Here is a 14,195-nt window from a genome sequence, read left to right on the forward strand (position 1 = left end):
CGTTCATCTTTACTGCTTTTTATTCGCATAAAATCAGATCCAGTGATCTTGTTAAGTTTTTTCAAGTTGGTTATTCTTCGGTTACAAATGGAATAGATAAGCACTCAACAGCTAAATCATACAGTAAGCTTGTCACAGATAACAGAGTACCGTATTTAGAAAACATTATTCTTCTTTGTAGAACTGCACAGAGAATATGAGAATATAAACGACGGCGAGCATTTTGCTGTAGGTAATAATTACACGCAGGATAGTGGAAACGACCACGTGATCAGTAGCCCACGAAATTTCTCTCTCATTCTCATTCTCATTCAATCTCACTCTCTTTCCCTGTCTCTCTCGCTGCCGTGGTCAAACTCCTGTCGATGAACGCCTTGCCACTGGCAGCTTTTGAAACCTCACCATGATGGAAGCCGCCACAGATTGGCGCTTCTAGCAAATTGCGAGCTGGGCTATCGCTTCCCTTTTAATTCGAAAAAAAGGCAGAGGAAAAAAGGTTGATAGGGTGGCTTTTACCACGAGGTAATTTTCAACCGATGTGCACGAGCCGCCCCCACCCGAGCGCCCGTCACAAAGGGCCCTGCCTACCGCCTACCCTACGAAAATGGCCCGCGCAGCGCGGCGCTGCCCGGCGCTAATCGCTGTTTTAATTGTCCAGATTTGTTTCGATTGGCGAGCCAATCAGGCAGAGTGCCCGGCCGGCAACCCTCCGCTAGCGCCGTCATAAACCCGTCGGCCGCCCCAGACTGGCTCCCTGTTCCTCAGGCTCCTCCGCTCTGCAGCTGCCGCACTTCTTAGGGAAAATACGGGCTTAAGCTGGAACTGCAGCTCGTAAACGCAAAGACAAGCAAAGTGGCAACCGGCGGCTACTGTCGAAAGAAGATGCCGTATTGTCATGATACTTCATTTCACAAAAAGTTTATGCCTTGGGTATTTTGCACTCCCGCAGGAGGAATCCCGTATAGGGACTTTTAAATGCCGACTCAAAAAGAGAGTAGTTGTGGGGCAGAAAATAGTGCCAGTGGAAAGTAGCTGGGGATTTTGCAGGCGTAAAAATGTTATGTTCTAAAAAATGGCTCTAAGCACTATGAGACTTAACATCTGAGGTCACCAGTCCCCTAGCCTTAGAACTACGTAAACGTAACTAACCTAAGGATATCACACAAATTCATACCCGAGGCAGGATACGAACCTGCGACCGTATCAGGAACGCAGTTTCGGACTAAAGCACCTAGAACCTCTCGGCCACATCGTCGGGTTGTTATGTTCTATCAAACAATTTGAAACAATATAGTATCTCGCAGCGCATACACGAGACTGTACAAACCAAGAGAAAGCGCTCAGTAGATGAAAAGTCGCTTGGTCTCTAGTACAATAACACAATCCGTACATATTATAAAAATATATGTATATATACTCCATATCTCCTCCTTAACGACTGGAACGATATCAGCCAAACTTCACACACATAGCACTCACTGCCTGGTGACAGTCGCCTACATATCAAAGGACTTGAGGTGGTTGCACACGACGCTCGATTTCCTAAAATTTATTCATCCAGTGTTTACACATGAGAGCACTTACTAACTTGCTACCAACTTTACACATAATTTGAAACCTAAAAGAAACTTCCTCTCGTTGACAACCACCACAAAATAATAAAAAGAAAAATATTTACCGCTTAGCACTTTTTCGTGGCATGAAGCATGACATTTTAACTTATTACTTCTTTGCTAGTAACTCTATTTGCAATATACGCCGCAGACAATATCCGCTTGTGCCAGCGAATATAACTGAAAAATGTATATCATTTAGAACACACAGATAGGATGGCAAAAACATTGAGCTTCGTGAAAACAAGACTGCAGGGCGAAATCGCTAAAGAGACCAGTGAAACGGGAATGTGTACAAATACGTGAGAAATATGTAAGATATATTATGTGAGCTATATTTAATGTACGCATATGTGAGCAAAGCCACTGGAAAGAGGGTCGTCCTAAAACCTTGCCACGGGTGCAATGAAATTCGGTACATGTGTTGGTTACATCTGTAAAGAAAAACTGGTGGGGTTTGAACTATCAGCCTGTTATTGGGGCGGGATGATAATTATAATGTGAAGATAGAAGGTGGAGGAGTATGGACAGACAGAGAGAGGGAGAGAGAAGGAGGAGATGATCAGAGACCGGGTGAAGGAGGAAATGCACTGACAGAAGGGGAATGGAAGTAGAAAGGGGAGAGGAGGGAATGGCTAGGAGAGGGGGGAGGAGGAGATGGGCAGAGACATTAGAGATGAGGAAATGGGCACAGGTGATAGACAGACAGAGGGAGGGGAATATGAATAGCTTTCCAGGTGATCGAGGTGTCATCGCCGGTGAATGTCAAATTACAGCTTCCAACTCGCCCTACTATTGTGCATGTGAGCCGAATTAGGCCTTTCAAGGGCAGTTATGAGGAACTTCCTTCTCTGTCTGCAGTAACTTCTAGTGGAGAGAAAGATGAATCTAAGGAAAAGAATAAGAAAGGAGTAGATAAAAAAGAGAACCAAGTTAGTTGTGGAAGCGATCAGACATGCTGTTACACTCTTAGGCCACGCGTAAAAAGGAAGACCTAATGTTTGTTTTTCTTTTGTTTCTCAAGAGGCGTGACGTACTGGTGAGAACAGCAGTTCCAGCGTCATGGGTTGCGCTGAGGAGGGAAGAGGGAAGTTGTGCACTAAGCATAGTTATTCTGTTTTGCTGTTGCAACTAAGCTGAAGCCTTGAAGGTACATCCTATATCAAGTGGTGTTTTGTTCTCGCGACAAGGGGACGTAATTATGTCCGGACATCAATGGACCTTAAGATTGGACTGCAATATTTGGGCGATTGAAGACGAAATCTGTAAATTTTAGGATACATTTATGGAGCTTCATTCCATGGTGGCTTATCAGTCAAGGTTTAATGACACACAGGGGGAATATCAGCTACTACTATCAGCTTTTGCACTCAATGCTTGGGCACCTTACCCCGGTACTGATACCTTCGGAACAACTTCGGGAAGGATTACGGAAAGTTCAATCGGAAATGCCAACATCCCTGGAGCTAATAACGACATTAACCGACGAACACTCTTCTCTGTACTACAAAATGGCCACTGTTGCCAGTACGCGGACGGGTACCCAGCTTAGAATTTATATCATAATACCATTAACATGTAAGGATTGTAAATTTGAATGTTACGCCTTCCATACGTATCCAATGACGAGGGAATTTTTGCAGAAATTCGTACAATTAACCGTACGGGAAACACTGTTAGTGGCACGTAACAGAGAAGCTCATGCATTCCTCACTGCACAAGACTTGCTGCGTTTTCGAACAGGTGCAGTTACCATCAGCCCCGCGAAATTGTTACACACTGTTACCAAATCTTGTGAGTATGCTCTAATCCGCTCTCAAGAAGCCGTCGCGGAGTGCCCTAAGGAAATTATAGAAGGCACGCTGCAGTTCTTTCAGCAAGTGGCTCCACATTTGGTATTTTCAGTAATAGAAAACACAGTCGTTATTGCGTTTGTTACGAGCAGGGTAAGCAAGGGAGTACGCTATGAATAGAATTGCAGGGGCAGGGACTGTTAATTAACAGCACACAGTGTGACATTTCAGGGCCAACTTTCCGTTTCCCAGCCGTGATTACTGGAGCTACAATCATGAACATAACAAGCACATTGATCTAAGTACCCGAGCAACCGGTGCAATTCGTCACGAAAGAAAATCTCACTCTTTTGAATAGCACATTAGACCCGACTATGCTCGCCTCTTTGGACCGGATGCTAGCAGCTCAGGATGGACGTATAACTATGGAACATCTTTTTCAACAAGTGCATGAGTACCGTAATGAGCATAAGCAACGCTTACTAGTTATTTGATCTTCAACCACCGTCACCTGGATTTTTATCTTTGTCATAGGATTAGTGTACTATCGGCTCAAGACGAAGGTAGGCCAAATCCCGCCCCTTCCAACCTTTAACCTAAGGGTCCAGACAAAATCACTGAACAGTTGTGAGGCACTGCAGCAGAACACTATGTTTATGGACAAAGATTAGACTGAGGATACAAGTGAATGAACACAGCGTAAATAGTGAATCAATCGCATTTTGTGGTGTTTGTGAAGTGAACTGTAGTTGTTTTGACTTTTTGGTTGAATTCGGGGAGAGAGGAATTGTAGAGGGAAAGGGGTAAGTTTTAGGAAATACGTGCTTGGCGGCCATCAGAACGCAGCGTTAGCAGGATTACGCAGGCCGCGTGTGGCGCGGTTGCGTTAGCCAACTCATCGAAAACCTTCTAATAAACACGCCGCCGTGTAACCGGCGGATTCAGCAGTGGCCTGCACTATTTAAGGGCATCAGAGGTGGGCGCCGGCATTCGGTTCGACCGATTGGGCGTTCGGTCGCTGCCACGTCGTCGTCGTCAGTGACGCTGTCCCTGAGGACTGGCCGGCGGTGGGCGTTTCCCGCTGCTGCACCGGCGACTCCCAGCATCGCCACGAGCCGCCGCGTCTGCAGGAGGCGCGCTGGCCGGGCCTCGGGCCGCTAACCTCCTACCGCTGCGCAGCCGCTGACCAGGCGCGGCGTCGCGATCCCCGGGCTGCGTGCATCAGCACGTCTCCACCACGACACGAGCGGTGGGGCTGAGCTACTGGAAAATCTATTGGGAGAACCAACAATAAAGAGGAGGTTTGCTAAAAACAGCCACCTTCTTCTACGCAGCCACGCCCTACAACCCCGACCACGTCACCCGCTCTTGTCATCATATTACACAGCAGCAAATATCCATATTAAGCCCAATCTGAGATAAAACTTTACAATAAAGGGCGCACCAACTCTCATATGGGAATAACAACACAAGTACCAATGGGAGAACATAGGGATACTTAATTATATAATGTACCCCATGAGGGATTACGACTTAAACTAACTCTGGCAGATACACAAATAGCCAAAAATGTCACTAGCAATATCTTACCCACATGTAATTCCTTTGACAAGGAGGCCAAACAAAGCAAAAAGAACAATTGTCAGAATTAAGCATAGAACACAATTAAATGAAATCTAGCACTTTTCCAAAAATGCACACCTATCTCCATCATTATTGTGCTCAATTAACGTCGAACCTTAGTTACTTAGGTAGGCCAGCACAGGCAAAAAGTTTCCCGTGAGAAAATAGCACAGGTCACAACAACACACTGTATTCTGACTTTCATAGTAGAAAACGCTCTTTATGAACCACTGCCTCTGTCCCTCCTATGTGTCTCTCCTGTACGTGTGAAGCTAAGTACTGTCGGTTGCTCCAGCTGGGACAACTCCCCCCGTTGACAGTAAGACACGCATATCCTCAACCGTGCATACACCCAGCTGCCTTGCTGCTCAGCCACACTTTCGTCTGCCGCTGGCTGCTCTGAAGCTTCAAATTGCTGGCTGTTTTCGCTTTTTATGGCTGCTTCCAGCTGCCTGTGCTCCACTACAGCTCACACAGGTGTTGCAAACGGTCGCCCGTTCTCTAGCAATATACAACCGCGAATACTCTGTTCAATAATCACAAGAGGAAGGGGTTTACTTGGAAAAGGTTGGGTGACGCAGGAAGATTTCAGTTATACTACATCATGGCCACATAGAGATTCCGAAGGCAGATACTGGATTATAAGGCGTCCTCAGGAGCAGACACAGACCAAGATCACAATGTAGTAGTGATGAAGGGTAAGATGAATTTTAAGAGATTAATCAGGAAGAATTAATACACAAAGAAGCGGGATACAGAAGTATTAAAGAAAGGCCTTGCGGGATGAGCCGAGCGGTCTAGGGCGCTACAGTCATGGGTGGTGACGGCGGAGGTTCGAGTCCTCCCTCTGGCGTGGGTGTGTGTGTTTGCCCTTAGGATAATTTAGGTTAAGTTGTGTGTAAGCTTAGGGGCTGATGACCTTAGCAGTTAAGTCCCATAAAATTTCACACATATTTGAACATTTTAACTAAAGAATGACGAGTGGTTGAAGTTCGCTAAAGCTATAGATAAAGCAGTAAGGAACAGCTCAGCAGGCAGTACAGTTGAAGAGGAATGGATAACCCTAAAAAGGGCCATCAAAGACTCTGTAAAGAAAAACGTAGGTACAAAGAAGGTAATTGCGAAGATACTATGGATAACAGAAGAAATAATTCAATTGATTGATGAAAGGCGGAAGTACAAAAATATTCCGGGAAACTCAGGAATACAGAAATTCAAGTCGCTGAGGATTGAAATAGATAGAAAATGTAGAGAAGCGAAGACGAAATGGCTGCAGGATAAATGTGAGGACACAGATAAAAAAATGATTGTCGGAAGAACAGACTCAGCATACACGAAAGTCAAAACAACCTTCGGTGACAGTAAAAGCAAGGGTGATAACATTAAGAAAGCAACAGGTATTCCACTGTTAAATGCAGAGGAGAGAGCGAATAGGGGGAAAGAGTAGATTTAAAGGCTCTATGAGGGGGAAGATTTGTCTGATGTAATAGATGAAGAAATAGGAGTCGATTTAAAAGATATTGGGGATCCGGTATTGAAATCAGAATTTAAAATAGCTTTGGAAGAGTTAAGATCAAATAAGGCAGAAGGGAGAGATAACATTCCATCAGAATTTCGAAAATTATTAGGGGAAGTGGCAGCAAAACGACTATTCACGTTGGTGTGTAGATTGTATGAGTCTCGCGACATACCATGTGACTTTAGGAAAAGCATGATCCACACTATTTCGAAGACAACAAGAGCTGACATGTGCGAGAATTATCGTACATTTAGCTTAACGGCTCATGCATCCAAGTTGATTATAAGAATAAGATAAAGAAGAATGGAAAAGAAAATTGAGGATGCGCTAGTTGACGATCACTTTCGCATTAGGAAAGGTAAAGGCTCGAGAGAGGCTATTCTGACGTTGTAGTTAATAATGGAAGCAAGACTAAAGAAAAATCGAGAAACATTCATAGGATTTGGAAACCTGTAAAAAGCGTTCGACAATGTTAAACGGTGTAAGATGTTCGAAATCCTGAAACAGCAGGGGTAAAGTATAGGGAGATACGGATAGCATACAATATGTACAACAGCTAAAAGGTAATAATAAGTGTGGACGACCAAGAACGAAGTGCTCGTGTTAAAAGGGTGTAAGGCAAGGATGTAGCCTTCCACCCTTACTGTTCAATCTGTTCATCGAGGAAGCAATGATGGAAGTAAAAGAATGGTTCAGGAGTGGAATTAAAATTCAAGGTGTAAGGATATCAATGATACCATTCGTTGATGATGTTGCTATACTCAGTGAAAGTGAAGAAGAATTACAAGATCTGCTGAACGGAATGAACCGTCCAATGAGTAGATACAGTGTATGGATTGAGAGTAAATCGAAGGAAGACGCAAGTACCGAGAAGTAGTAGAAATGACAGCAGCGAGAAACTTAACATCAGGGTCGATGGTCATGAAGAAGATGAAGTTAAGGAATTCTGCTACCTACGAAGTAAAATACCCAATGATGGATGGAGCAAGGAGGACATCGGAAGCAGACTGGTAATGGCAAAAAGGGCATTCGTGGCCAAGAATATGAAATATTATTTTAGATGTGGTGCTTGCGACGAATGTTGAAAATTATGGGGGCTGATAAGAAATGGAATGCTCTGCGCACAATCGGAAAGGTATATGTGGGAAACTCTGATAAGGAGAAGGGACAGGATTATAGGATATTCGTTAATACATAAGGGAATGACTTCTATGGTACTAGAGAGAGCTTTAGAGGGCAAAAACTGTAGTAGAAGACAGAGGTTGGAATATATCGAGCAAATAATTGGGGACATAGGATGCAAGTGCTACTCTGAGATGAAAAGGTTAGCACAGGAGATAAATTCGTTGAGGGCCGCAGCAAGCTAGTCAGAAGACTGACGACAAAAAAAGAAAAAAACCGCACTGACATCAGCACTCCTGGCATTGTCAATGTCAGGAATGTGTGAGCAGCACCGGTGCAATTGCTGGGCACACCTTAGTACAAGAAGACAGCGGTGGAGAAGCAGGATTACATATCCCGTCCGCACGGTATCGCGGCTGAAAGGCTACGTCTGAGCCACCGAGGACACAGAGGATTTATCTCTGGCACGCCTCCCGTGAAACCCACATTCTCAACGTATTGTCCCGCACTACATTCGTAGTGCCCCCGCCCATTATACTCATTACTCGCGGCGCGTTGGCGATTCCCATAAGAGTTCGGGCACTGTTTGTGCATTCGCACAGAAGAAGAAGATGGTCAAGTGGCCGGTGAGCCTTAGCTATATATATATATATATATATATATATATATATATATATATATATATATATATACGAAGATGGTATCTGTTCTTTCGGACAGTTTATGAAATACGTCATTCCCAGTATAAAAATTAACGTGTAACTTTTTCAGTTACGTTGTTGGGTAACCTACATCTACTCCTGTAGCTCTTAAAAATTACATAATTTCATTCAAGAAAGTCTGTAGTTATTTGAATATCGTGGTAGATAAGGAAGCTTCACAAATTAATAATATGGCATAATACTCTCCTCTTTGCGTACTCTTATTTACCAAAACCTTGTTTCGATATCTGAAACTCTTTCAGAGATTCAAGTGATGTTTTGTATATTTCATTCTGGTTCTTTTCTAGAACGCGCATTTGGGACGGAGTGTTTTACGTACAATCTATTTTCTTGTGGCTAAAGACATATTGTGTTACCCTTCGATTTGTAAAGAATAATTGAACATGTTAACTGCATTTCATGCACAGCAACGGTGTGGGCTAACACGTACCAAACGTAAAAGCTTAGTGACGCCTGTTCCTCACTGAATACTTTAGGAATATATTGCAGTACTTTACCTAATAGGGAATTATCACACTATCTGTGACCATTAACGAAACGATGTGTGAGAATCAGATTTTTTACCTCACACTTTTTCAAAATCGTCTGAGAAAGATTGTAGATGGGCCAGCGAGTGTGTGACATTGTTTCATAGCAAGCGTTAACTTGCGTTGTCTCAGAGCTCTCGCCCTGGAGGCTGTGAAGGCTCATCCCAAAAGGGATTCCTGATTGGTCACTGCCGGTAGGCTTCAGGGAACTTTACAAGGGCTTATCAAGGATACCTCGGAACACGTTGTGAGGTAACGGGCGAGTTGTGGCGACCTGAAAATATTTATTCTAAGTTCAGAGTTGGCGGCCACCGCTGGGGCCGTTCGGCTAGCGGGGGCTCGGCAGGCCGGCCGCGTGGTATCGGACATCGGCCGTTGCGAGAGGAGTAGCCCCAGCAAGTGGTCCATCGTCCGCGTGGCTCGAAATTCCGCTATGACAAGGACCGTGCTTTGTGTCGATGAAGGAGGTGTCTATGCCGCAAGTGCCAAAGATGTCTGACTTTGTGAAGCCTTAATGGCAGACATTGCACAGTTCGTGTAGAAATTAATAGTAGCCAGATGAATCATGATTCGTCAAAAAGAAACATGTACATTACTATTATTCTGATGGTGTAATCAGGTTTTCAATATCTTTATTAGTTTAAAGTTTAGTATCTGAGGGTTAATTATACAAGTAACACCCAGTAACGAATTTCCAAAATATAAACGCTTCATCCGATTTTGTCAATCGACATGTCCTTAGAAAGCTATTAGTGTAAACCTAAATTGCTATTAATTGCAGGCATGTAACATAAATGCTACATGAGTTATTGGAGGTCAAGGTGGCCGATTACTATCTATCGCGTCAGGCCATAAGTACTCCACAGTTACACGAAAAACGGTAGCAGCATGCTTATAAATATATTGATTCATCCATGTCTTTGTTAATATCTGATACATGCTATTCATGAAGAAACTGGTCAATTATTTACTGTGTTTTAGAAAGCACAGACCCATTAGACTCCTGGCCTACCTTTTGCTTCTTTCTTTTGATATATTTTCATTTAATTGTTTATGTCCAACCGTAGTAATATTTATTTCATTTCAAGCATTTAAATGTAAATCCAGTATTTCGTATGTGCTTAAATATGTGTGTGGGTGCGTTGTTTTAAAGGCATGGCGCGAGCGCACTAGCCAATCACAGCGCTCGTGAAGGGGTAGACTGGATGGGAGCATGGTTTCCGGAGAGGACGCGATGTTGTACCGAGCGAGGGGCAGTGCTGGACGGTACGACACGGGACACTGGAGTCCGGGACGCGACGGAGCGACGGACGCAGAGTTGCGGGAAAGGCTTGGAGTGCAGCAGTTTGCGTGTGATCGCGAGAGATAGAGGTTCTTTGGAGTGCCGACTTGTGTGCTTGTGAGATTTCAGTGGCTTCTGCAGTGAAGACTGTAAGGGGTCCGTAGGCCCTTACTATAACTTTGCACTCTGGACAGGTCGATAGCGCTAACAATAGATTGTGACGTGTTGCGAGATCGAGTGTTGAGTTGCGCCAGAGTGGTTGGCGGGATTGGTGTGTGTGTGAAGGCCATTGTTGAAATACAGGGTCTTTAACCGAGAAGGGTGTCGCCATCGCCGTGGTTAGACCCCTAAGTAATAGATTAATACCGGGAAAGTGAAGAAGTATCATTATGAAAGTGATCTGTGACGTTACTAGTGCCGATATTTGGTTTCGCGGCTACCGCGATTGCCTAACCTTGGATTGCAGCGTTGGATGCAGTGATGGATTAGCGTGTGACATTAATGGAAAATGAAGAAAGCCTGTGCTGAGATTAGCCGTAATTAGATATGTATGACGAAGGCAGTGGCTGTCTCCTCTTTGTGTTTTGAGAAGAATGTAAGTTCGTAATTAGTAAAACTATGTTGCTGTTCCTCATTATCAGACATTCAGTATTATAGCATTGAGCAGAACGAACTGGAAAGTAACAACTTCCGTAGCAGTAAATTCCGATTACTAGCCCCATTAGGTTCACGGTCATGTTAATAATAAATATTGGAGTGCTATTCGATCAGATCAGATCGGGTTAAAATCGGAGGTGTAACAAGACGAAGTACGCGTTTGGAAGTGAATATCTCGCGAGCTATGTTGTTGTTCATAAATAATTACGTGAAGTAGGAATCTATTGTTTCCTTGTTATTCAACTTACATTTTATTTAATTGCTGGACCATCGACTCTAATAAGAGTTTTCCAGAAATATACAGCATTCTCAAAAGTACTTCTACTATCGTACTCATCATTTAAAGTCGTTAAGATAGAACCTGCAGATTTTATTTAATTGCAATCTTTTATTTATAAATTTCTAGATTAATTCGCAATTGCCGTGTGATAGGAACCTTCGACCGTTCGATTTATATGTCTATTCATATTGTATACTCTAGACTCAGCAGTGTTTGGCTTGTAATGCGGCAACTACGTTTCCCAGCCCCTAGATAACGAAACCAGCTAAAATTTTTAATATTGCAGCGTTGAGTCGGAGTGTGCGCAGCTATTTTTTTTCACTATTTTACTGTTACCAATTAATGGCAGCAAGACTGACAGCAGTCTGACCATTTCGTCAGTTTGCCTTTACACGTAATGAAGAAGTAGTGATCCACGATTTTTATTCAAATTTTACGCTGGAAAAGCATATTGTTTGTAGAAGGCAAGCTAAACTGTGCTAATCCAGCTGCAGGTGATGTGACAGTAAACTGCGGTATTCTTCAGCATTTGCGATAACAAAACCACTAGACAATATTTGACTATTTACCTATGTAAATAGCAGCATTTCTTATTAAAGTGTATCGAGCTAAGAGGAGTCAACTGTGGTGGCTACGTTCGTATCTTCACTAATGTTTATTACGTTTATTAGTGCTTAAATTAAATAAATTAAGTTTTATTAATCATCATTTCCACGTAATACATGAAACAAAAACAATAAATTTTAAATATGTGGCTCCGCTGTTTGATAGGACTAATCTCCCGAATGACGATAAGCCGACACTGGCTCTACTTTCGGAAGCTTTATATGCAACAAGGTAAGTGCAAGCAAGTATTCCATTCATCACAGGCGTCCGAATTTGGAAACGTCGAATAAAGTGTGTGAGTCCTGTGAAGCAGAAAATCGGAAAATGTAACTTCTTCGAAGTGTGAATATTTCCCGCTATTTATCTACGCTTGTTTCCGCGACAGAAGTTGTCCATCAGCATATACTGTTTGCTGCTCTGTACTGATAACAGTGTTAAGGCTTTACCATTCTTCACAAATGAATCACGTGAGTTTCATAGTTTTACATACCTCATTTACTTTATCTGGAAATGATTACGCTTATTGTCAGTACAGCCTACATTATTGTATAGGAAAATTATGGTATAAAATCTCTTCAACAGGTGTTTCAAAAGATGACAGCAGTATTGAATGATGTTAGTCTAACGAAGTAGGTGACTTTATGATATGGCGCCATGTGCAGCATGCTATCCTGAGATACAGAGAGGGGAGTCAACCTGATCGAATACTCGTGGCTGGTAAAACTATCTTGCTCTGAGACACAGGGCTACTTGGGTGTGGCCTCGCGGTTTTCCATTTCATTTAGGCAAGCTCTGGACTGGTTATGAACATCTGCCTCTACAATTATAATAACAAACAAAATCAAATTGCCCCATTCACAGGCAGACTAGTGCACACAATTTCCTTCCATTCGGATAACCGAAAACTGGCTGCAGGAAATGCCACAAGATTACAATAAAACATGAAATTTGGGGCGACAGAATAGACGCAAGGAAAAAACTTACGAAATAGGTAAATAAACTCTTCACTAAACGCCTGGTCCGGTTCATGGTGGACAGTCTTAGTTTCAGGTTATCTATCTAACGGGTTCCAGACATAGCAACATTTTAATTTTTAATGTTTCACTTGAGTACTGACCGAATTTAAAAATTTAAACTGGAGTCATAATATATTCATTAAGAGGTATAATCTTACGTTGAAAGTTTAACACAATACGTACCGTACTTAATTTAAAATTATCTACGTCTTGATTTGCCGTCTTTCATACCGTGAAAATTATTCAGCTTATATTCGTCCAGTATTCGAAAACGTACTTAATGACCTCCAATTAAGTTCACACTTACTTTCAGAGCTTCACGAAACTATTCCTTGGTTATAGCCCCCACAAAACACGGCAAGGAAAAAAGTTTAACGCCTACTGCATTCTTGCCAATTATGCAGGAAAATCAACATCAGGCATGATACTTCAATTTATTACTTCTTTATTACTACCTCTATTTGCAGACAGTGTCCACGTATGCGTCCAAAACTGTATTATTATACTGCACTTAGTTCAAGAGATAACACATCATGAACATTGAGATGCGTGGAAAAGTACCTTTTGCTTAAAACGGAACGCAAATTATCCAGAGCACCTTAGACACTTTAGTCATACTTTCCAACCTTTTCTAAGCTTGTTCTCGCTTACACGCTTAGGTCAAATTTTTTAAGTAGCAACGTATTTGTAAAGTAATTGAGTGAAGCTCTTTTGTACATGGGAGATCGAGTTTTCAAGAATTGGCATTTCGGGTCTGCTGGAGACGATACTAAGCTACATATCGGGAATAGACAGATTAAGTATAACATTGATTATAGAAAAGGGCGAAATAAAAATGAGAGAATGTTTCTTGCATGTACCATACTTTTGGAGCTACATGCATCGATTGCTGACAATTCCCATAAACCGATTTCCGGAAAGCTCACGTGTATTTATTTTGATTATTAGCTGACAAACCAAGTATTTCCCAGGCATCCACATGTTAATTTTCTATTAGAAAAGAAAATTTAAAAAGGGAACTGTGTATTGCGATACAGAAAAAAAATCGTTTCCATATACTTGTCAAACAATCGAAGAAAGAAAATGAGTAATACACAAATGTAGAAGTGCAGTATCGAAATTTGAAACATAGTACACAAAATATAAATTCTCTGTATGTAGAAGTAAACTATCGAAATTGAGAAACATAGTATACAAAATATAAATTCTCTGTGATGTTTGTTTCTATACGCTTGGCGCAGCTGCTTCTCGTATTTGTAACGCGATCTTGTAGACGTTTTCACCAACATCCGCTTGCGTTTCACAGTTGAATGTTGTCAAAAAGCGTTTCCTGATGTCAGGCATTTTCTCACGCATCTTAGTATTTATGACGTTATATCTCCTGAACTAAGGTAAGTGCTTCTTACTACACCTCAGCGATTGTTGCCTGATAGTA

This window comes from Schistocerca gregaria, chromosome 1 (genome assembly GCF_023897955.1).
Source record: "Schistocerca gregaria isolate iqSchGreg1 chromosome 1, iqSchGreg1.2, whole genome shotgun sequence".
NCBI lineage: Eukaryota > Metazoa > Arthropoda > Insecta > Orthoptera > Acrididae > Schistocerca > Schistocerca gregaria.